The 24,212-nt window shown below is 40.6% G+C and overlaps 1 protein-coding gene across 1 annotated transcript in view; it reads left to right on the top strand.

The window, feature by feature from the left end:
- Positions 1–15,463: 15,463 nt before the first annotated feature.
- Positions 15,464–24,212, top strand: part of CDC42SE2 (CDC42 small effector 2) — a 145,996-nt gene continuing 137,247 nt past the window's right edge. Inside the window, exon 1 of the transcript XR_004430093.1 lies at positions 15,464–15,561. The gene's annotated coding sequence lies outside the window, so the exon portion shown is untranslated. The remainder of the gene's footprint in view (positions 15,562–24,212) is intronic.

Below are 24,212 nucleotides of genomic sequence, written 5' to 3'. Positions count from 1 at the left end.
CACACCTGTAATCCCAGCACTTTGGGAGACCAAGGCGGGCGGATCGCGAGGTCAGGAATTGAGACCATCCTGGCTAACACGGTGAAACTCCGTCTCTACTAAAAATACGAAAACAAAAAATTAGCCGGGCGTGGTGGCGGACGCCTGTAGTCCCAGCTACTCAGGAGAATGGCGTGAATCCAGGAGGCGGAGCTTGCAGTGAGCCAAGATCGTGCCACCGCACTCCAGCCTGGCTGACAGAGCCAGACTCCGTCTCAAACAAACAAACAAACAAACAAACAAAACACCTAGATGACGGGTTGTTAGGTGCAGCAAACCACCATGGCACATACATGGCACATATATACATATGTAACAAACCTGCACATTCTGCACATGTGTCCTGGAACTTAAAGTTAAAAAAAAAGAAAAAAAAGAAAGAAAACCTTAAAAAAATTTTTTTCATCTCTGTCTTCCATTTTACTATTTTTTTCTTCAGGTGCATATAATTTGTACTCTAATAACTAGCTCATTGAATTTTTCAATTCGAATAACTTTTTAATTTCTAGATATTTTATGTTTTTCAAAATCAAAATTGCCTGTTTTCTTTCATATGCATTATCCTGTAATTTTGATTCTTGTCTTTTCTCTAATCTTTTTATCTTTAAAAATTATTATTACACCGGGCGCGGTGGCTCACGCCTGTAATCCCAGCACTTTGGGAGGCCCAGGTGGGTGGATCATGAGGTCAGGAGTTTGAGACCAGCCTGACCAACATGGTGAAACCCCATCTCTACTAAAAATGCAAAAATTAGCTGGGCATGGTGGCACTCGCCTGTAATCCCAACTACTCAGGAGGCTGAGGCCGGAGAACTGCTTCCACCCGGGAGGTTGAAGTGAGCTGAGAACGCGCCACTGCACTAGCCTGGGTGACAGAGTAAGAGTCCATCTCAAAAAAAAAAATTTATATATATATATGTGTATATATATAATTTTTTTTCAAAATTAGTTTTTAAAATCTTTTTAATAACTTGAAAGATAATTATTTTTCAGAAACATGTAATCCCGACTATTCAGGAGGCTAAGATGGGAGAATCACTTGAGCTCAGGAGTGATCGCACCACTTGCACTCCAGCCTGGGCAACAGAACGAGACCCTGTCTCAAAAAAGAAAAAAAAAATTTTTTTTTTTTTTTTTTTTTTTTTGAGACGGAGTCTTGCTCTGCCACCCAGGCTGGAGTGCAGTGGCCGGCTCTCAGCTCACTGCAAGCTCCGCCTCCCGGGTTTATGCCATTCTCCTGCCTCAGCCTCCCGAGTAGCTGGGACTACAGGGCCCGCCACTTCGCCCGGATAGTTTTTTGTATTTTTAGTAGAGACGGGGTTTCACCGTGTTGGCCAGGATGGTCTCGATCTCCTGACCTCGTGATCCGCCCATCTTGGCCTCCCAAAGTGCTGGGACTACAGGCTTGAGCCACCGCGCAGGGCAGAAATATTTTTCTATAACTCAAGGCCTTGAGGTTGCTTATTCTCCTGTTTATTGTGTTTGGAGGGACTGTAATCTAATTTTATATGTTTTGTTGTTTTTTCTTATTGTGTATTTTGTGTGACTTTGCCATTTTTTATTGTGAACCTAGCTAGAGTGTAAAATTCATGACCATTGATGAAAGAACAACCTTACAGAGCAGTTTTGTGTTTGCTTCCGCCAGGCACCTTAGGTATTTTTCACTGGGGTCCTGCATCAGTTTTAATATTAATGTCTCAGCTTGGATTTCCCTCACCATAGGGGTAGAATAAATTCAGATTCCTCATCTGGAAGAAGCTTAACTTTAAGTTTTGGTTTCTAATTTGGGGAAGGGGATCTCTATCCCAAACAGAGTCCAGCGCAGAGCAAGCTTCCTTGACTCTGATTTGACAGTTTTTCTATTCGTCTTACCCACAGGGGAACTCCTTCATTCGATCATTGCTTTCTTAAGGAAGTATCAGTTTTATATCCCTGCTTTAGAAGGGTAAAGACTATATCTTATGTTCTCCTTGCTTGTTAAAACCCACCCTCTGGCTATTGGGGTCAACATTTGTATCCAGTAATCTATCTTAGTATCAGTTAATACACTTTCCACTCTAGAAATGAGTTATCTGCAATTTTTGGCACCAGGGAATTTTCTCTTTTTCTTGTAGGCTCAGTTACAGACTTTAAATATTTCTTCATGTTTTATGCAGCAGTTTTCTAAATTTAAAAATTCATGAATTTTTGTTATGCTTTGTCTTCGCTCAGAATCTAAACTACTTTTGCATTCTAGTCATTCATTCATAAATATAACAGTAATGGGTTTCTTTCCTAACATTTCTTTGTATGTTTATTTTTGTTTGGTTACCTGTCAAACTACATCTAATACCTACTGTCCATTTATTTTAGAACCTTATAAAAGATATCAGAAAAGTGCACTTATAATATTAAGGTGCAACCAAACATAACTCTTAGCCTTGTGCTATGAACTTCAGGCAGATTTTATTCAGAACTTAAGCAAGTTTCTTTGTTAAAAAACAAACAAACAAACAAAACACAAAGGTGTCGGTTAAGCAAGTTTCTGAAAGAGTAAACATCCTTGTATTGTGAGATCATCACAGAATAAGTGACCTACACCTTTGTTCACCGTAATTGGATGGTGCAGCCTCTGTTTTATGAAATTTTGAGTAGCAATTCCCCAGTTTTAATAAAATCATGGTAAAATATCTGTTATATTTCCAATTCCTTTTAAACATAAAAGGGCTTATGGTGAATTTGTCCTAAAACTTAGTTCTGGAAAAAAGTGTGGTTATATCAGTGATTTTGGAAACACTCTTTTGTCAGAAAATGAAAAATATATGCCAGAATTGAACTGATTTTTACTTTCATTGCTGGGGACCATGGAATCCAAACCAGTGTTTATCGATGATACATTTCTGGTGTATGCTGGATAACTTTAGTTTCCTGAATTTCCTTCAGATGGTTTTATTTATATATTTTTTATTTTTGGTTTTTTTTTTTTTGAGATGGAGTCTCGCTCTGTCACCCAGGCTGGAGTGCAGTGACGCAATCTGCTCACTGCAAACTCCGCCTCCCAGGTTCACCATTCTCCTGCCTCAGCCTCCTGAGTAGCTAGGACTACAGGCGCCCGCCACCACGCCTGGCTAATTTTTTGTTTTCATATTTTTAGTAGAGATGGGGTTTCACTGTGTTGGCCAGGACAATCTTGATCTCCTGACCTTGGCCTCCCAAAGTGCTGGGATTACAGGCATAAGCCACCGCACCCGGCAGTTTTATGTTTTTTTCATGGTTGTAAAGTCATGGCCTTATTTTGTTTGGTGCTTTCTTTATAAGCTGTCATAATAATTTATTAAACACTGAACCTATCTATGCATTATTCTAAAATAAGCTTGTTTTTCCTCAGGCCTCAAAGTTATATATTTTTACCTTTCTTTTTTCTACTAATTATCGTCACTATTTCTTTAGATGTCATCACATCTCACAGGATTTAAGATTGCTAATATGACCTTAACTTTGTATAAAAGTCAACAAGTTACAATTGCCCTTTTACTCTTAACTCATATTTAGGTCATTTTCTCTGATCTCTGAAAATGAATTGTCTTTCCCCTTTACTGAGCCCACCCTCTTTGCCTACACCCCTTGATTCACCCCCTTCTCACCTCCCAGACTTTCTTCCATTATTGATTTCTTCTCTTTTATCTTCAATCTCTTCATATCCACAAACACTCAAACGCTCATAATTCCTGCATCTTCTTCAAGTGTTTCTTCAAATGTTATCTTCTCAGTGAAGTCTACCTTGACCACCACTTTATGTAAAATTTTTTTTTTTTTTTTTTTTTTTTTTTTTTTGAGATGGAGTCTCGCTCTGTCGCCCAGGCTGGAGTGTAGTGGCTGGATCCTGGCTCACTGCAAGCTCCGTCTCCCGGGTTCACGCCATTCTCCTGCCTCAGCCTCCCGAGTAGCTGGGACTACAGGCGCCCGCCACCTCGCCCGGCTAGTTTTTTGTATTTTTTAGTAGAGACGGGGTTTCACCATGTTAGCCAGGATGGTCTCGATCTCCTGACCTTGTGATCCGCCCGTCTCGGCCTCCCAAAGTGCTGGGATTACAGGCTTGAGCCACCGCGCCCGGCCACTTTATGTAAAATTTTAACTCCTCTCCACTTCCTAGTCCTTTTGCCTGCCTTTTTCCTCTTTATATTAATCTCTGGTACTATATATATTATATAATCTTATATATAATAGATTACATATATGCAACATTATATATATATATAAATCTTTTATTTTTCACTATCTTGCCACTTGACATATGGTAAACATTCAATAAGTATTTGTTGAATGAATGAATAATAGTATTGTTTTTCATTTGCCCCACCTAATGAAAGCCTGGTATCTTATCAGATATCTGAATTTTAATTTGGCCTGATACTCTTCCAGGCACATATCACACACAGCTATTATTTACTTGCTGGTATGCATTTGTTTCATCTAAGTTATTATTTCCACAGTGAAGTCTAAAGGACGGGTAGTAGTTGTCCTTTACAAAACCAAAACATGGGAAAATGTTCAGAAAGCAGAACTGAACCCTGAATTCTTTTTTCCTTCTGCTTCAGTACTACCTTCTTATAAGTGGTGACATTTGTAGTAAATTGAGTGAAAGCGAGTCCTTTCACCTCTTTGACATTCTGCTTGCTTATTATAATCAGAATAAGTGGCCTTCTGAAGTCAATAGCTGAGAATTATAAAAAGTAATTTGTTTATATATTCTCTCTAGAAAAAGTTTTTGTGTTTGCAAGAAGGTTATCCAATACTTTCTAAAATTTTATGACTCCTTTTATTCATGCAATCTTTTTATTCATCAAATGGGTCTGGTGTCATTTTAGCTGAATTAAATAGTTCAAAATTATATAATTAACAATTCATTTCTATCGCATCTGTCCACAAGTTCTGGCAGGCGCCGCGTATACAACAGGAGCTAGTTTATATGTATGCTCTTGTTTGACCATTTTTTTTTTTTTTTTTTTTTTTTTTTGAGACGGAGTCTCGCTCTGTCGCCCAGGCTGGAGTGCAGTGGCCGGATCTCAGCTCACTACAAGCTCCGCCTCCCGGGTTCACGCCATTCTCCTGCCTCAGCCTCCCGAGTAGCTGGGACTACAGGCGCCCGCCACCTCGCCCGGCTAGTTTTTTTGTATTTTTTAGTAGAGACGGGGTTTCACCGTGTTAGCCAGGATGGTCTCGATCTCCTGACCTCGTGATCCGCCCGTCTCGGCCTCCCAAAGTGCTGGGATTACAGGCTTGAGCCACCGCGCCCGGCCTGTTTGACCATTTTTTAATGTAACCAAAAATTTCAGGCAGCCAGGATTCAAAGGTTAGGTGGTTATGTTGGTCTAAGAACCTCTTACTGGATGCTGGCCAACGCACCAAGATTCTTTCTAGTGGTAGTAGTTTTCATTTTTCTAGGGTAAATGGTGCCTGAACTATTCACCGAGAAAAGCCTCCCAGTAGGTTCGAGGGAGGCGGTGTATCAGTCATACTGGTCATGTCAACATTATGAACAAAGGGCACAGGGCACTGATTTTTGGTTAGAAAGTTATCTAAGCCTAGTTCTTACAATCATGCAAATTACTAGTAAAGGATCCCAGAACTGTTGAGAACTTCCTGGAGCAATAAGCACTTATTGCTCCTTAGTCCTTTTAGAGACTGTGCACTTCTAAAATGAAATCTTTGAATGATCTCATGACTCATTTTTTGTGAGCATCTTTCTTGCCCTTTGAATTTCACTGCAGTCCTAATGGAACAAATAAGTCCATTTGTGCAGATGAGTTCTGCAAGCATAGCCCCTGTCACATAGGCAGCCTCATGGGTGTGCAATATGTGCAATTGCACAGGGCTCCATGATCAGAAGGACCCTGCACTAGGCTTCATGTTTTGCTATTGCCAAGTTAATGTTCTTAATAATTTTTAAACATCAGCCCTGCATCTTTCATTTTGCACAGGGCCCTACAAATTACGTAGCCAATCCTGGTCTCAGAATTTGGTCATTCCTAAAACAATGATTCTTGGTGAAAATAGAGAAGTTCTGATATCAATACAAATTTAAAGTTTCTTGTAAATTTAGCTTCTGATTTAGGCCAGCAGGCTCATCATCTCAGTCCATGAGAAAGCAGATGAATTGTCTGAGCTGAAGTTCCTGCTGCCCAGGCTCATATCTGCAGTTTATACCTTTAAGGGAGCCATAGTTAGATCCCAACAACAACAATGGAATGCACAAGACAATAGAATGGTAGCTTCAATGTGCTGAAAGAAAGTAGCTGTCAAACTAGAATTCAATAAACTCTCACTTTTTTCGGTACAGATCCTGAAGTTGAAAGCAAAAGAATGGAAAAATTTTGACCACGCAAATACTAACCATAAGAAAGCTGATGTAGCTTTAATAATATCAGGCTTTAAAACAAAAAGTAGTACTAGAGATAGAAAACCATTCCACAATGATAAAATATCCAGGTCCAATTCACCAGGAAGACAGAATAATTCTAAATTTATATGAACTTCATAAAGTGGCCCCAACATCTAAAAAGCAAAAATTAACGTGACTACAAATACGATTAGACAAAATTATAATCATAGTGGGTAATATGAATCTACCTTTTTCAATACTGATAGAATAAGAAGACCCAAAATATCAGAAAAGATACAGAAGAGTTGAACAATATGATTAGCAAACTTGACTTAATGGACATATAGAGAACACTGTAACCTCAACTGCAGAAAACACGTTCAATTTTAAGCATACAAAAAACATCTTCGGGCCGGGCTCAGTGGCTCACACCTGTAATCCCAGCGCTTTGGGAAGCCAAGGCAGGTGGATCACTTGAGGCCAGGAGTTCGAGACCAGCCTAGACAACAGGGTGAAACCCTGTCTGTACGATACCTAGAAAAATTAGCTGGGTGTGGTGGCACACGCCTGTACTCCCAGCAACTCGGGAGGTTGAGGCGAGAGAATCGCTTGAACCGGGAGGCAGAGGTTGCAGTGAGCTGAGATCGTGCCACAGTACTGCAGCCTGGGCAACAGAGTGAGACCCTATCTCAAAATAAAAAAAGAGGGGCTGCTGAGTAATATGCTCCAAGCCCTGTTGGGTTAGGTCACAGCAACAAGGCCTACCAGCCCTCAAAAATTAAAAATATGCAGATCACTCTGAAGGGAGGTGGATTCACGGCAAAAACAAACAAACATGAAAATGTGTAATTTTATAGCTAAAGTTGGGGGACTCAGAATTACTGGGGGGAACCATGATAAGGGACAGCAGGAGCTGTTCCTAAAGTATACAAAGAAAATGTAATGGCAAAGCTAAGATAGTGGTTACCAGTGGCTGCTCAGAATTGCAGCTAGCCTTATGGGAGCAAATCCAAACCAACCAATAGACTGGTGGGAAAACCCAGAATGGAATCAGAAAATAATTATGAAAACAGGAAAGAAAAGACAAAGATAACATCTGGGAACTGGTCCCCAACTTCTCCCAAGGAGGAGGCAGCAAACATTATTGAATTTTCTAGATACCAGATCTTATAAGGGGTTATTTTTGGGTTTTGGTGTGTTTGCTTTCTAATTTATTTATTTTTGATCTGTACTGTGCCTACTGTTCTTTCATCAGTCACCATAATTGATACTGTTCTGGGTATTGACATACTGATTGGATTTATTCAATGTAACCCTTATTGGTGATTTCTATAACAATTGACCAGATTCATAGTCAAGAACAATCTGTTCTTACCAAGATTGTACATTGAAACAATGTGTCATACCAAGAAGAAAAAAAAACATACTTAGTCTTCTCACATAATGTTTAACATACCAGTTATTACACACTGCTGTTCCCTGGTCTAGTTAAAGGGTTCTGAAGGCTGATAGAAGTTAACAGTGTTTGGTGGCTTACCATGGTCCATTGGGACTTAAACAGGTGAGTAATTAATGTTATTCTCATAATGTAATGGTGCCTAAACTTTCCTGCATATTAGAATCACCTGGCGAACTTTTTAAAAAATCCCAATGTCAGATGGTTTTTCTTAATCATATTACTTGAGGTTACTTGAGCCTTTACCTTCTTTTTTCTTCCTGTTTCTACTTTATTAAAAGTAACTTCATTCATAACAAAGTAACTTTATTAAAAGTAACATTTGTTGAACATCAGAATTTATGACATTTATGTTTTATCTTTAACCATAAACTTGACTTTTATTTTAGTCTATTGTTTTAATCTATATAGTCTATTTTACAGTCTATGTCAGCTAAATGAATTCAGTACTTCACATTTTGTCTTTTTGCTGCAGTTTCTCCATCTCTCACCTGGCTCAAAGTAAATCCTCAAGTAGTTTGTTCAAGAAGAACTCACAGCGGTTATATTCAGAATTGTACTTCTATTACTTTTATAACTGAAAAGCAATTTAACTGGACATAAAATTGTTGAGTCATGCTTCCCTTCCCTGAGGACTTTGGGTTCCTTGAGGACATTATTTTACTGACTTCTAGTCAGGGCTATGAAAAAATCAGGCTGGGTGTGGTGGTTCATGCCTGCAATCCCAGCACTTTGGGAGGCTGCGGCAGGCAGATTACCTGAGGTCAGGAGTTCAAGACCAGCCTGGCCAACATTGTGAAACCCTGTCTCTACTAAAAATATAAAAATTAGCTGGGAGTGGTGGTGGGCGCCTGTAATCCCAGCTACTCGGGAGGCTGAGGCAAAAGAATTGCTTGAACCCAGAAGGCAGGGGTTGCAGTGAGCCGAGATCACCATTGCACTCTAGCTTGGGTGACAAGAGTGAAATGTTTTGCTGAGTTTTTATGGTCTTTGACATTCAGTAACTTTTTTGCTAGGATATGTTTCATGTAGGTTGGTCCATAATAGAGTTAAGTTACATTTTATCTGTAGAAATAATTTTTGTTGATTTATGTCTTTAAATACACATGATGGTTCTTTTTCAGGGTGGGTGAGGGTCCATGTTTATGAGGACACCAATTATGCATATGTTGGATCTCTTTTCTTATCTTCCTTACCTATATTTTTCACTCAAATCCTTTTTTTTTTTTTTTGAGACGGAGTTTGGAGTGCAATGATGCAACCTCAGCTCACTGCAACCTCCGCCCCCTGGGTTCAAGAGATTCTCCTATCTCAGCCTCCTGAGTAGCTGGGACTATAGGCATGTGCCACCATGCCCTGCTAATTTTTGTGTTTTTAGTAGAAATAGGGTTTCTCCATGTTGGTCAGGCTGGTCTCAAACTCCCAGCCTCAGGTGATCTGCCCACCTCAGTCTACCAAAGTGCTGGGATTACAGGCATGCGCCCCTGAGCCCAGCACTCCAATCCTTTTAAATGCTTGCTTTAATTCCATTTTATTTTGTAGATTTTCCTCAATATTGTGCTCTATGTCTCTTGCTAGGTTTTTAGTAATACCTTTTATTGAGACAAATAATATTTAGTATTTTTGCAAAAATACTAAACAAAATATTAGCAAATCAAATCCAACAATGTATTTAGAAAGGTAAATGTAAAACCAATGGTTTAATATTAGAAAATCTATGTATATAATTTGTCACATCAACAGATTAAAATAGAAATGCTGTATGATCATATTAAAAATGTAAAACAGCCAGATGAGGTGACTCATGCTTGTAATCCTAGCACTTTGGGAGGATGAGGTGAGTGGATCATGAGGTCAGGAGTTCAAGACCAGTCTGGCCAACATGGGGAAACCCTGTCTCTGCTAAAAATACAAAAAACTTAGCCGGGCATGGTGGCAGATGCCTGTGGTCCCAGCTACTCAGGACGCTGAGGCAGGAGAATCACTTGAACCCGGGAGGTGGAAGTTGCAGTGAGCTGAGAATGTGCCACTGCACTCCACCCTGGGTGACACAGTGAGTCTCTGTCTGGGGAAAAAAAAAAAGTAAAACAATTATTTATTTATTTATTTGTATAGATAGAGTTTCACTCTCACTCAGGCTGGAGTGCAGTGGTGGGATCATAACTCATTGTAACCTGGAACTCCTGGGCTTAAGCAATACTCTCGCCTCAGCCTCATAAGTAGCTGGGATTATAAGCACACCAAGCCCAGCTAATTTTTAATTTTCTTTTTATAAAGACAGGTCCTTGCTTTGTTTCTCAGCCTGGTCATGAAATCCAGGCTCCAAGTGATCCTCCTGCCTTGACCTCCCAAAGTCTGGGGATTATAGCCATGAGCCACCATGCCCAGCCATAAAACAAGTATTTTACATACTTGTATGAAAGAAACATCATTCTAAATGGGAAAATATTAAAAGCATTCCTTTTTTTTTTTTTTTGACATGGAGTCTCACTCTGTTGCCCAGGCTGGAATACAGTGGTGCGATCCTTGTTCACTACAACCTCTGCCTCCCAGGTTCAAGCGATTCTCCTGCCTCAGCCTCCTGAGGTGCTGGGACTACAGGCGCATGCCACCACGCTTGGCTAATTTTTGTATTTTTAATAGAGACAGGGTTTCACCGTGTTGGTCAGGCTGATCTCAAACTCCTGACCTTGTGATCTGCCCATCTGGCCTCCCAAAGTGCTGGGATTACAGGCATGAGCCGCCACGCCTGGCAGAAGCATTCCCCTTTAAAACAGGAATGAGATGAAGATTCCCCTATCATTTTTTCTATTTAATCTTCATTGGTGGTCCTAACCAGTGCAGAGGCATAAGGATTGTCAACGAGGAAATAAAACTGTATTTGTGGTTGATATGATTGTTTACATAGAAAATCCCAAATAATTTTCAAATTAACAAGATGTCTGATGTAAAACAAAAGTCAATTGCATTACTACATACTAGCAGCAAACAACTAGAAAACATAAAGAGAATAAACTGTTTACAGTAATATCACAGAATATCAACCATCTAGGAATAAAGCTAACAGAAGTTAGCCAAGACCTCTTTAGGGGAAATTATTATAAAACATTGTTAAGAAATATGAAAAAGTTCTGAATAAATGGAGAGCTATACCTGTGTTAATGTGTAGGAAGACGTATTATTATGAATGTGTCAATTGTCCCCAAATTTATCAAAATATCCAATGTAATTCCAATTAAAATTCCTACAAGAGCTTTAATGGAACTTTATAAGATTTCTCTAAAATATATATTGAAGAATAATAAGTGTCCATGGATAACCAGGTTACCTTTTTTTTTTTTTTTGAGACAGAGTCTTGCTGTGTCGCCCAGGCTGGAGTGCAATGGCGCAATCTCGGCTCACTGCAACCTTCACCTCCTGGGTTCAAGTGATTCTCCTGCCTCAGCCTCCTGAGTAGCTGGGACTACAGGCGTATACCACCACGCCTGGCTATTTTTTGTATTTTTAGTAGAGATGGGGTTTCAACATGTTAGCCAGGATGGTCACAAACTCCTGATCTCAGGTAATCTGCCCACCTTGGCCTTCCCAAGTGTTGGGATTACAGGCATGAGCCACTACAACCGGCCAGGTTATTTCTTTTTTTTTTTTTTTTTGAGACGGAGTCTTGCTCTGTCGCCCAGGCTGGAGTGCAGTGGCCAGATCTCAGCTCACTGCAAGCTCCGCCTCCCGGGTTCACGCCATTCTCCTGCCTCAGCCTCCCGAGTAGCTGGGACTACAGGCGCCCGCCACCTCGCCCGGCTAGTTTTTTGTATTTTTTAGTAGAGACGGGGTTTCACCGTGTTAGCCAGGATGGTCTCGATCTCCTGACCTCGTGATTCGCCCGTCTCGGCCTCCCACAGTGCCGGGATTACAGGCTTGAGCCACCGCGCCCGGCGGGCCAGGTTATTTCTAAAGAAGTATCAGAGAGAGAGGATTTGTCCTAGTAACTATCAATATTTATTATGAATCTAAAATTAATAAGATGGTGTGTGATTGGTGCAGCATTAAAATTAACCAACGAAATAGAATGGCTATCTTAGAAACAGACCCACACATAAATGTTTGATATATGACAAAGATGCCATGTCAGAAAAGTGAGGAAAGGAGAATCTGTTTAATAAATATAGCAGGAAGAAACTGGATTCCTACCTGCCACTATATAAAAAAATCTCCTCCATTTGATTTGATGACTTTACTGTCAAAAACAAAAATTAAAAACTCTTTGTAATTAACATCTACTAAGCAATATTAAAATTGAGAACTTTTGTTCAACAGCTTTATTGATCAGAAAAATGCAAATAAGGACTACAGAGATTAGCTGGGTATGGTGGTGCATGCCTGTATCCCTAGGTACTCAGGAGGCTGAGGTGGGAGGATCACTTGAGCCCAGGAGTTCGAGGTTGCAGTGAGCTATGATTGCACCACTGCACTCCAGTCTGGGCAACAGAGTGAGATGCTGTCTCTAAAAAAAGAGCCTAGGGAGACATCATTTTACGTTTATTCAAAAGACAACAACTTAAGGAGTCTGTGCTAAGTATTGGGAAGGCTGTGGATCCAACGAAAGTTGGTTCTGGGGCATAATGGGTACTAAACAACAACAACAAAAGAAAATGCAAATTGGCAAATTGTGTCATTATCACTCCAAATTGAATATTCCTATACCCTATGAGCCAACAATTCTACTGTTAGGTATACATCAAGAGAAACTCTTGCACATATACAGCAGGCACCAGGTATAAGAACAATCAAAACTCCACTTTTTACAAAAGCAAAGACTTGGAAACAACCCACACGCATGCCCATCTACAGAAAGTGGGTAAATGGTCTGTGGTATATTTCAACAGGAAGTGTTACACAACAATCAAAACAAGTAACTTACAATGACAGCAACAATATGAACTTATAGTGACACTATTGTATTGATCTGTAATCCCAGCACCTTGGGAGGTGGAGGTAGGAGGATTGCTTGAGCTCAGGAGTTAGAAACCAGCCTGGTAAGCATAGCAAGACCTCAGGGTCTCTTAAGAAATCCTATGGTAATATTGGCTCAGCAGTTACAAAAAAGATACCACATGAATCCAGGATGTCAAGAAAAGGGGGAACTGCAGGGAGGGACAGAGAGGGAAGTAGGGTTATATGGGAACCCTCTGTACTTTCCACTCTGTCAACCTAAAACTGCTTTTAAAAATGTCATTAATTTTAAAATTTTTAAATGCATATTTAAAGAATATATAGATACAATAAAACTAGATAAAAACAAAGCTAAGAAATGATGAGCAATAACATAGCTACTTATCAGAATTCTTAACAAATAAATGACTTATTTTAACATTTTGTGTATCGGTTTTATTCAATTACAATATATCTGTTAACAGAATGTGAAACTTGAACTGAAATTCTTTTGTACTGTGCAAAAGAATATGTTGGGCAGGTCTTGACTGGAGTAGAAGGCCATAACTGGAGTCTTGACTGGAGTAGAAGGCCTCTTGGAGTTCCTTCTTTTCTACACCAAGAAATCACTGTGGAGATCATTCTTCTTACTAAAGGTAATCATTTTCAAGAAAACTTTCATCTTTTCCCCATTTAGAAAATTTCCATCAGCTTGTCAAACAGCCAAAATGTTAACATCAAGTAAGTTAATTTCCTTTCTCTTTTAAGCCATCAGCCTCTTCTAACAGGTTCTTATATTTTTATCTTTGCATTTAACATGCTCTTTAGTAGGATAGAATATGCAATTTTATATTGTGAGAGAAAGCAAAACTAAAAAAAGAAAAAAAAATTGTCTGGGAGACAGTACATGAATAGCAGACTACCACATGGTAATAACATTGCCCAGGTTGAATCCCATATGTGTGCAATTACTCTTCTAAGGAGATAACTCCAGGTAATATAAGACTATTCCAATTAATGAAAAATAAACCAGGGGCTGGGTGTGGTGGCTTGTGCCTGTAATTCCAGCATTTTGGAATTCTGAGGAGGGTGCATCACTTGAGCCCAGGAATTCAAGACCAGCCTAGATGCATAGTGAGACCTTGTCTCTACAAAAAAATAAAAATTAACTGGGCATGGTGGCATACGCCTCTGGTCCTAGCTACTTGGGAGGCTGAGTTGGAAGGAGGATCACTTGAGCCTAGGAGATCAAGGCTGAAGTGAGCCATGATTGTGCCACTACACTACAGCCTGGGCAACACAGCAAGATCCTGTCTCAAAAAAGTAAGAAGTAAAAAACAAAGAGAGAGAGAATGAAAGAAAGGAAGGAAGGAAGGAAGGAAGGAAGGAAGGAAGGGAGGGAAGGAGGGAGGGAGGGGGAGGAAAGGAGGGAAGGAAGGAAAGAATCACATAAGTACTATAATTTCATTTCAAGTTCTCACATACTATCTTTTATGAATGAAGGTTACAAGCAGCTGATCGAGGATAATTAATTAAAGTAATTAAAGCAAGATTATTTTAAAGTTCAAAGGTTTTGTATGATATATTAAGCATATGTTCATATATTTGAACTTTACTCTTTTTTTTTTTTTTTTTTGAGACGGAGTCTCGCTCTGTCGCCCAGGCTGGAGTGCAGTGGCCGGATCTCAGCTCACTGCAAGCTCCGCCTCCCGGGTTCACGCCATTCTCCTGCCTCAGCCTCCCGAGTAGTAGCTGGGACTACAGGCGCCCGCCACCTCGCCCGGCTAGTTTTTTGTACTTTTTAGTAGAGACGGGGTTTCACCGTGTTAGCCAGGATGGTCTCGATCTCCTGACCTTGTGATCCGCCCGCCTCGGCCTCCCAAAGTGCTGGGATTACAGGCTTGAGCCACCGCGCCCGGCCTTGAACTTTACTCTTAAAGCAACATCATTAGTACATTTTGTCCTCCTGCCTGACTCATTATCATATTCTAAATAAGGTCAAACTCCTTATCAGCCAGTTGCCGTGGCTCACGTCTCTAATCCCAGCACTTTGGGAGGCCGAGGCGAGTGGATTGCCTGAGGTCAGGAGTTCGAGACCAGGCTTGCCAACATGGTGAAACCCCCGTCTCTACTAAAAATACAAAAAACATTAGCTGGGTGTAGTGGCGTGCACCTATAATCCCAGCTACTCAGGAGGCTGAGGCAGGGGAATTGCTTGAATCAGGGAGGTGGAGGTTGCAGTGAGCTGAGATGGCACCACTGCACTCCAGCCTGGGTGACAGAGCGAGACTTCGTCTCAAAAACAACAACAACAACAACAAAACTCCTTATCATGATCTAGTGCCTCTTTCTGCAGGTCTAGCATCATCTGGGCCCACATGCACCCTTCCTCTAGCCCTGAACTCATTCTCTAGTTCCCTAAAGGCATCAAACTCTCATATCTTCCTGATTTTATACATGTTGTTCTTCTACACACAGAGAATTTCACCTTTCCCTTCATTCTTGGGTAATTCCTCTCAAGCATCTGCTCTTTTAGGAATCATTTCTGGACCCCCACAGATTAAGTCAAATGTCCTCCACTGGATCTATCTCTATGATGATACTTCTCAACTGCCCAACTTCCTCTTCGCACAAGGGTAATGCTGGAGCCGGAAGCTGTGGTGACAGTTTTTTGATTCAGCAGCTTCCTGCCTAAAGAAAGAGCCAGAGCAGGGGATGGGCAGAGTCTGCATGTGACCGCAGGACCTCTGTCAGAGAATGAAGCACTCATCTCATGGTAAGGCTGGTATGAAAGCAAGGTCAAGATTGAAAGCCATATCCTAAATAGAGGGTTAAAAAAAGAGAAGCAGCATAAAGCTGTTTGGGTGTATGGGAGATGAGCTTGGGAATACCTCAGCAGCGAAGGGATGTCAGAGGTAGTATGAGGTGAAAAGAGCTGTTGGAGTATGTAACAGTGCTGAATTGCTGGATTGTCTTCCACCACTCTTCATCACCATCCCAACAGCTTAAGGATAGAGATTTCCATCACGAACTCCCTACTACCTACCATAGCCACACAATAGGTAGTCAGCAAAAATCTGTTGCATTGAATTGATCCTATTAACTCTCCCTTAAAGACCATTCTTTAGACCTTCTTACAGGCCTGGCACAGTGGCTGATGCCTGTAATCCCAGCCCTTTGGGAGGCCGAGGCGGGTGGATCACCTGAGGTCAGGAGTTTGAGACCAGCCTAACCAACTTGGTGAAACCCCATTTCTATTAAAAATACAAAAATTAGCTGGGTGTGCTTGCACATGCCTGTAATCCCAGCTACTCAGGAGGCTGAGGCAGGAGAATCGCTTGAACCCAGGAGGTGGAGGTTGTAGTGAGCTGAGATTGCACCATTTCACTCCAGCCTGGGCAACAAGAGTGAAACTCTGTCTAAAAATTAAAAAAAAAGAACTTCTTACAAAGGATACTTTTCTAGGAAACCTCTCATCCTCACTATGAAGGATTGTCTTTTGACAAACACTTGCATTATGTTTTTTTGGAAATCTCTCATAGTCACTTTCAGTGTTCTATCTTGCATTATGCATGTTTGGATGTGTCCTATATTTTCTGAGTCCACTTTAGGAGAAAGACCACTGTCTGAATCATCTCTGAAGATTCCACAGGGCTTTCTATCCAGTGGACACACCACAGATTTTTTTTTCTTTTTTTAAAAGTTTTATTATACTTTAAGTTCTAGGGTACATGTGCACAACGTGCAGGTTTGTTACATAGGTTTACATGTGCCACGTTGGTTTGCTGCATCCATCAACTCGTCATTTACATTAGGTATTTCTCCTAATGCTATCCTTTCCCCAGCCCCACACCACCTCGACAGGCTCCGGGACACACCACAGATTTTACAGATTCTTTTTCACATGTGTATAGAAATAATAAGTCTTGGCTGGGCACAGTGGCTCACTCCTGTAATCCCAGCACTTTGGGAGCCCGAGGTGGGTGGATCACTTGAGGTCAGGAGTTTGAGACCAGCCTGGCCAACATGGCGAAACTCTATCTCTACTAAAAATAAAAAAATTAGCTGGCCCTGGTGACCGGTGCCTGTAGTCCCAGCCACTCGGGAGGCTGAGGCAGGAGAATTGCATGATCCCAGGAGGCAGAGGTTGCAGTGAGCTGAGATGGCGCCACTGCACTCCAGCCTTGGCAACAGAGTGAGACTCCATCTCAAAAAAAAAAAAAAAAGAGAGAGAGAAAAAGAAAGAAAAGAAAAGAAATAATAAGTCTTTAGGTGACTGCCGTGCATTGTTCCTCTTACCCACCATTTCTGATTTGCTTTAGTCTTCATTTTTGCATAATGGGTAGGTTAACTTAGAAAGAAAAAACAAGCTTATGTAGAACCAAAAGTCTAGTCCAATGTTTTTAAAGGAAAAGCAAATGACATGAATATATAATCATCTACTGAAGTTACTTTAAAAAGCAATGAAGCCAACATGCTTTCTACAGTGCAAGATAGATTTTTGTTTTAACCTAGTTATCATGATTGCCAAGTATTACTTTAACTATGTAGCTTCGATTTGTGGTATGTTTTGGAAATGAAATTAGAAATCTGTGTACCACTTATACCCTGATCCTCTGATTGAAGTGTGACTTATTATAACTAAGAACTAATGGTTGAAAAAAAAAATCCTATAAGTTTGCTATGTGCCAGAGTGGGAAATACATGTATGTGTGTGCTCATATATTTATAATATCACTGATCATTTATTTATGTTTATTTTATAATTAACAAAGAGTAAAGGAGAATTTGCTGAAATACTTATTTAAAGTCTAGTACTAAGCTGTCGGGTACCAGTCACTAGCTACACATTCCAATTGAGCACGTGAAACATGGCTATTCTGAATTGAGATGTGCTATAAGTATAAAAAATTCTGAATTTGAAGTCTTACTTTTAAAAATGTAAAATATATCATTAATACATATTAGATTAATTGCATGTTGAAATGACAATATTTTAAATAAAATATATTATTTAAAATTACCTTTACTTTTTTTCATGTAGCTACTTGAAAATTTAAAATTACATATGTGCCTTGAATTATATTTCTGTAGGATAGCATTGGTCTATTGTATGCCATAATTTAGTTACTTTTACTACTAAAAGATTGCAAGAGAGCCGGGCGCAGTGGCTCATGCCTGTAATCCCAGTACTTTGGGAGGCCAAGGCGGGTTCACGAGGTTAAGAATTCAAGAGCAGCCTAGCCAACATGCTAAGACCCTGTCTCTACTAAGAATACAAAAATTAGCAGGGCATGGTGGCGTGTGCCTGTAATCCCAGCTACTCAGGAGGCTGAGGCAGGAGAATTGCTTGAACCCAGGAGGCGGAGGCTGCAGTGAGCTGAGGTCATGCCACTGCACTCCAGCCTGGGTGACAGCGCAAGACTCCGTCTCAGAAAAAAAAAAAAAAGATTGTAAGGAAGTTGTGAAAAAAATTCCACTGTAATAATAGAGGTAATTTATTGATAGTGTACTGTGCTGCAGGCATTGAGATTTTATATGAATTATTAAATTTAATTATTGCCACATCTTATTAGATAATTATGTAGGCATTATTATATTTTATGATGAGTAGACTGGGACTCAAAGATGTTAAGAAAATTGCCTACAAGCCCAAGATCAGATAGTCTGCAAAACAAACCCATATCCACCTGACACTAGAGACCATTCCCTTTTTATTAAGCGATTTTGTCTTTCCTCTGTCTTTCGTCTTCAGAGACTGGCACCATATGCTACCAGAAATTCTATTACCACCCACATATGAGAGGACTACCAGCTTGTTACTCCAAAATAATGTCACATTTGCTTTTTTGCCCAAGTGAAAATAACACAATAAGTCCCCATTTGCCAAATTATCAGGAATTCCATTCTTTTCCCATGGTTTCCCTCCCCTATATAATCATAAACAAAAACCCAGGCTTGTTTACTAGTGCCTGAGAATTGATGCCTTTGTCTTTATGGCTTGACAATGCAGTGGAAACTCAGATACACTCTTGAGGCTGGAGGGTCACCTCAAAGCTAGTGTAGAGAAGAGTTGGGTCTGTGAGAGTGGCTGTGTTTTCTATTGCTGTGTGACAAATTAATACAAACTTAGTGGGCTGAAACAACATCTGTTTATTAGTTCATACTCTCTGTAGGTCAGAAGTTCAGCACAGCATGGCCAGGTTCTCTGCTCACAGTATCAGGCTGAAATCAAGGTGTTTGCAAGTCTGAGTTCTCATCTGGAGGCCTGGGGGAAAATCTGCTCCCAAGCTCTTTCTGTTGTTGGTAGAATTCAGTTCCTTGAGGGTATAGGACTGAGGTCCTGTTTCCTTACTAGCTGTCGGCCAAGGGCCACTTTCTGCTCCTAGAGGCTACTTGCATTCTTTGCCATATGGCCCCACCCCATCTTCAAGTCAGCAACGAAGCATCACGTTCTTTTCATGCTTTGAATCCTTCTGACTTCTCTATCTGCCACCAGCCAGAGAAAACTCTTCACTTTCAAAGGCTCATGTAATTAGACCTCACCCACTCAGATAATCTCCTTCCATTAAGGTCAACTATGACACACAACCTAATATAATCATAGGAATGCTATCTTATCCTATCATAGGTTCTGGAGATTAGGACCCAGAGTATTGGGGGAAAGGGGTGGTGCATTTTTACAATCTGCCCATCACAGTCCTGGGGATTAGGTAGGGCATGTACACCACCACAGTGACAGTGGCAGGGAACAAAGCCATCAGAACACTTCCAACTACCCAGACCAGCTAGTGGTGGGGTCAAAAGCAAGAGCTGAATCACTATGAGGCAGTAACACCTTCTGGGAGAGGCATGTAGATGGGTGTGAAGAATCCTGGTTTGCCATCTTCCAACTTTACTTCCAATTTTTACTCACCATGAACTTTCATTTTTTTTTTTTTTAATTATTATTATTTTAGTAGAGACGGGTTTTCACCATGTTGGCCATGCTGGTCTCAAACTCCTAACCTCAAGTGATCTGCCTGCCTCGGCCTCCCAAAGTGCTAGGATTAGAGGTATGGGCCACTGTGCCTGCACTCATCATGAACTTTCTTTATGAAAGCAATGTGTATCTTTGCGCTAGGAGGAAGTGCCAAGATTTCTGTTCCACTTGCTAATTTTTTTTTTGAGACAGAGTCTCGCTCTGTCACCCAGGCTGGAGTGCAGTGGCACGATCTCGACTCACTGCAACCTTTGCCTCCCAGGTTCAAGCGATTCTCCTGCCTCAGCTTCCCAAGTAGCCAGGACTACAGGTGTGCGCCACCATGCCTGGCTAATTTTTTGTATTTTAGTAGAGATGAGGTTTCACCATGTTGCCCAGGCTGGTCTCAAACTCCTGAGCTCAGGCAATCCACTTGCCTTGGTCTCCCAGTGTTCTAGGATTACAGGGGTGAGCCACTGCGCCCGGCCCCACCTGTTAAATTTAAGGGCACCAAATCTCCAGGTGCTTTGAGAGTATCTAACAAGATACTCCATTTCTCCTCTTCCTGGATTCCTGGTGAACCACAGAGGTGGGAGACCCCCTGGTGCTTGCTGAGTGGCTTCCTAACACACACTGGTGCTAGTTCTGCTGGTTCTTCTGGGCTAATGGGCTTCCTCAAGATACAGGGAGACGTATCCTCTCCTCTGCAGTCCTGTTGCTGAGTCTTAATCGCCAGCAGACTCCACTCCCTCTTGTTACCTGCCTTTTGCACTTCATCTTTCCGCACTCTTGTATGCCAGCCTGCCAATACTCAACTCAAGATCCATTGTGGTTCTTGCTCTCCCTGGGAAGAAGAACACACCTTTAAGATGCCAATTTCTGAACTTTTGCTCACTAAGCTTTGTGCTTCCTAAATTAGTGCCACATCCCCTTTCTCTTTATTGTTTTTTTTTTTTCTGTGTGAAATCTACCACAAGCTTTATCGCCTTTATTGTTTACTTGTTAAATCTCTTTTAGCGGACTCGTATTTTTAACTTTAACAAACATGTAAAGGAAACTTGTATTGCTACCATATATGTAAAACTGGTATTACTTGCCATATATAGATGTTAGCTGTTTAAACAAAAGACAAAGGAGTTCTTACTTAGTCTGTAACTTGACTTAGCAGAGTGACCTCAAAAGGCTCCCTTCCTCTTCTCTGGTTGTCCCCAGAGGCATTTTGTTATAATTCCTAACTTTTTTTTTTGGGCTGAGGGGCTGCAATGCAATTGGATCACAGGCTATGTGTTGAAGCTAGACAAGCTGCACGTACCCTAATCTACCTCTCTCCATCCTTCCACTCCCGAACCCCAGTGAAGTTTATCACCTAAAATCATCTCCCACACCACCAGAGGTGTGCAACACACAGTTTGGGAAACACTGATCTGACTACCTTCTTCACAGAGACCCACCTCGAATTCCTTTCCCTTTGAAAAAACTTTTCTAACTAATTCAGACCCTCAGTGATCCCCTCAACCACATTCATAAAGCTACTGTGTCTATTTATTCAAATGTTGATGTGTGACATTTCATTAAAGACAAAGGCCATGCTTTATACTGAACTTTTCCACAGCACTCGGTATGCTACCTGGCAAACAGCAGGCATTCAATGAATATTTGTGGTTTGATGAGCAGCAAGGGTCAGCCACAGGTAAGAGTGTAAAGCAAAATTTGACTTAGCTTTCCTTTCTATCTTTGGCTGCTTCAGTCACAGAAAGGACCACTGTCTACGGTTCTTCTGACAGTTGGTTATTTTCTCCTTTCTCAACACATTGCACAATTCCTGATTTTTCTCCATCTTCCCAAATCACAATTCATGTGCCATATGTCTCATTACCTTATGACTAATTAGCTAAGATATCTGAGGTTTGCCATTAGATTTTATGATGCTTGCCTGTGCCTTATTTTTTTTTTTTTGGTATCTTCTATCACACTAAAAACAGACTATGTATACCTAACATACACTCAATAGATATACTGTATGTTGTAAACATAAACAAATACATGTTGAATAATTTGTTTCTTGGAGTATGCCTGTTATATCTTTAGGAAAAAAATACTAAATTCCAAAACTAATTTATATAACATTGGTCAAGTGGATTTACTAAGTTTGCTATTAGTTAATGTTCACAGCACAAGTATAGAAAGCTTTGTAGTTCTGACTAAGAATAATAATAATTAAATCTTCCCTCTGCCTTTCCCCTTTCTTTTGATTCACTTGACCCATTCAGATGTTCCTATAAAGGAGCAATTTCAGTCTCTATAGCTTTACACAGAACTGGTGGTTTCTTCTCTTGTATCCCAAGCAATTGGTATATACGTCTAGTTAGGAATGATCATGTAATTTATCAGCAGACCTAGACACAACTGAGAATGAAAGAAGACACAAATAACTATTAAGCCAGGACAAGAGATTCCTGATAAATCAGGAAATATGGTCATACTACTTTGAATATAGTTATCTATTAAATGTATGTCTCTTGTCATTCAACTGTAAAGCTGTGTTAAGTTTGGGTCTTATTTCTCTTAGCTTCTTTTGTTGCCTGGAATTGTGTCTGGCACGTTGTGGTGGTAGAAGAAAAGTTAGTGCTCCTTTAAAAATGTTCATTTACTTAAACATTATACTATATTAATATAGAACTCATACCATCCCATTTGGGGCCTTTTATGAGCCATTTTCTCAATATTACAAATGTAGAACAATGAGCTTTAATTATATGCTTGTGTAATGATAATAGCTAGCTTTTACCAGCACAGCCTGTGCCAGGCCTTGGGCTAACAATTTTACTTGAGTTCTCTTATATATTTCTCAAAACAGACCTCACAGGTAAGTAATACTATTGGTCTCATTAAACTAGAAGAAAAGATAGGTTTAGAAAGAACTTTGTTCAGTGTCACCTAACTAATGACGCAGCAGAATTTGGATTTGAACTCCGGACTCTGACTCCATACACCATGTCTCCTTAATGTTAGAAAGAACTGCTATCAAATTTTGGAAAGCAGATTTAAAAAACATTAATAGTGGCCAGACATGGTGGCTCATGCCTGTAATCCCAGCACTTTGGGAGGCTGGGGTGGGCGGATCACCTGAGGTCGGGAGTTCAAGACCAGCCTGGCCAATATGGTGAAACCCTGTCTCCACTAAAAATACAAAAATTAGCCAGGCGTGATAGTGGGTGCCTGTAATCCCAGCTACTCAGGAGGCTGAGGCAGGAGAATCACTTGAACCCAGGACAGGGAGGTTGCAGTGAGCCAAGATTGCACCACTGCAATCCAGCCTGTGCGACACAGTGAGACTCCATCTCAAAAAAAAAGAAAAAAAAAAACCAACAAGAAAGAAGAAGAAGAAGAAGAAAAAATTAACAGGCCAGGTGCAGTGGCTCACGCCTGTAACCCCAGTACTTTGGGAGGCCGAGGCAGGCGGATCACCTGAGGTCAGGAGTTCGAGACCAGCCTGGCCAACATGGCGAAACCCTGTGTCAACTAAAAATACAAATATTAGCCGAGTGTGGTGGCAGGTGCCTGTAATCCCAGCTACTCGGGAAGCTGAGGCAGTAGAATCATTTGAACCTGGTAGGTGAAGGTTGCAGTGAGCCAAGATTGTGCTATTGTACTCTAGCCTGGAAAACAAGAGCAAGACTCCATCTCAAAAGCAAAACAAAACAAAACAACCAAAAATTAATAGTATACTTTTAGGGAAAATCTATTTGCTTTAAAAATTTTAAGGAAAACTTATTTAAGTAAAAGATTGCAGAATCAGGCCAATGTGGCTGTTATATGAGCTCAAGGCTATTTAGCAGTTGGTTAGAACAATGTGTTCCTTCCTGTTGTCTTTGGTGTAATGTTTCCACTTGTTATGGACTAATAGGAATGCAAAACAGTTTCTTCTGGACTATAATAGTTGCATTTACTTTTATCAGTATTTTCACTGTGTATTATGTGAGTAAATTATGAACAGTGTCTATTTTTTACCCTTGTCTTTCTTTTGGAATAAGATTTTACTCAGTAACAATTTTAAGGACAGTGTGCAGATACATCATAATGACTCTAGAAAAATTTTATGGCCGGCGCGGTGGCTCACGCCTGTAATCCCAGCACTTCGGAGGCCGAGGAGGGCGGAACATGAGGTCAGGATCCTGGCCAACACAGTGAAACCCTGCCTCTACTAAAAATACGAAAAATTAGCCGGGCATGGTTTCGGGCGCCTGTAGTCCCAGCTACTTGGGAGGCTGAGGCAGGAGACTGGCGTGAACCTGGGAGGTGGAGCTTGCAGTGAGCCCAGATCGCGCCACTGCACTCCAGCCTGGGCGACAGAGCAAGACTCTGTCTCAAAAAAAAAAGAAAAAAGAAAGAAAAAGAAAAATTTTATTTGGTATTATTGTAATTACAAACTACAGATTAACATTGATGAAATACATTGTCAATGT

The sequence above is a fragment of the Trachypithecus francoisi genome, unplaced genomic scaffold, assembly GCF_009764315.1.
Source record: "Trachypithecus francoisi isolate TF-2019V2 unplaced genomic scaffold, Tfra_2.0 Lachesis_group2, whole genome shotgun sequence".
NCBI lineage: Eukaryota > Metazoa > Chordata > Mammalia > Primates > Cercopithecidae > Trachypithecus > Trachypithecus francoisi.
The sequence above is the reverse complement of the archived record's forward strand: the minus strand, read 5'-3'. Positions and strand labels throughout refer to the sequence as shown.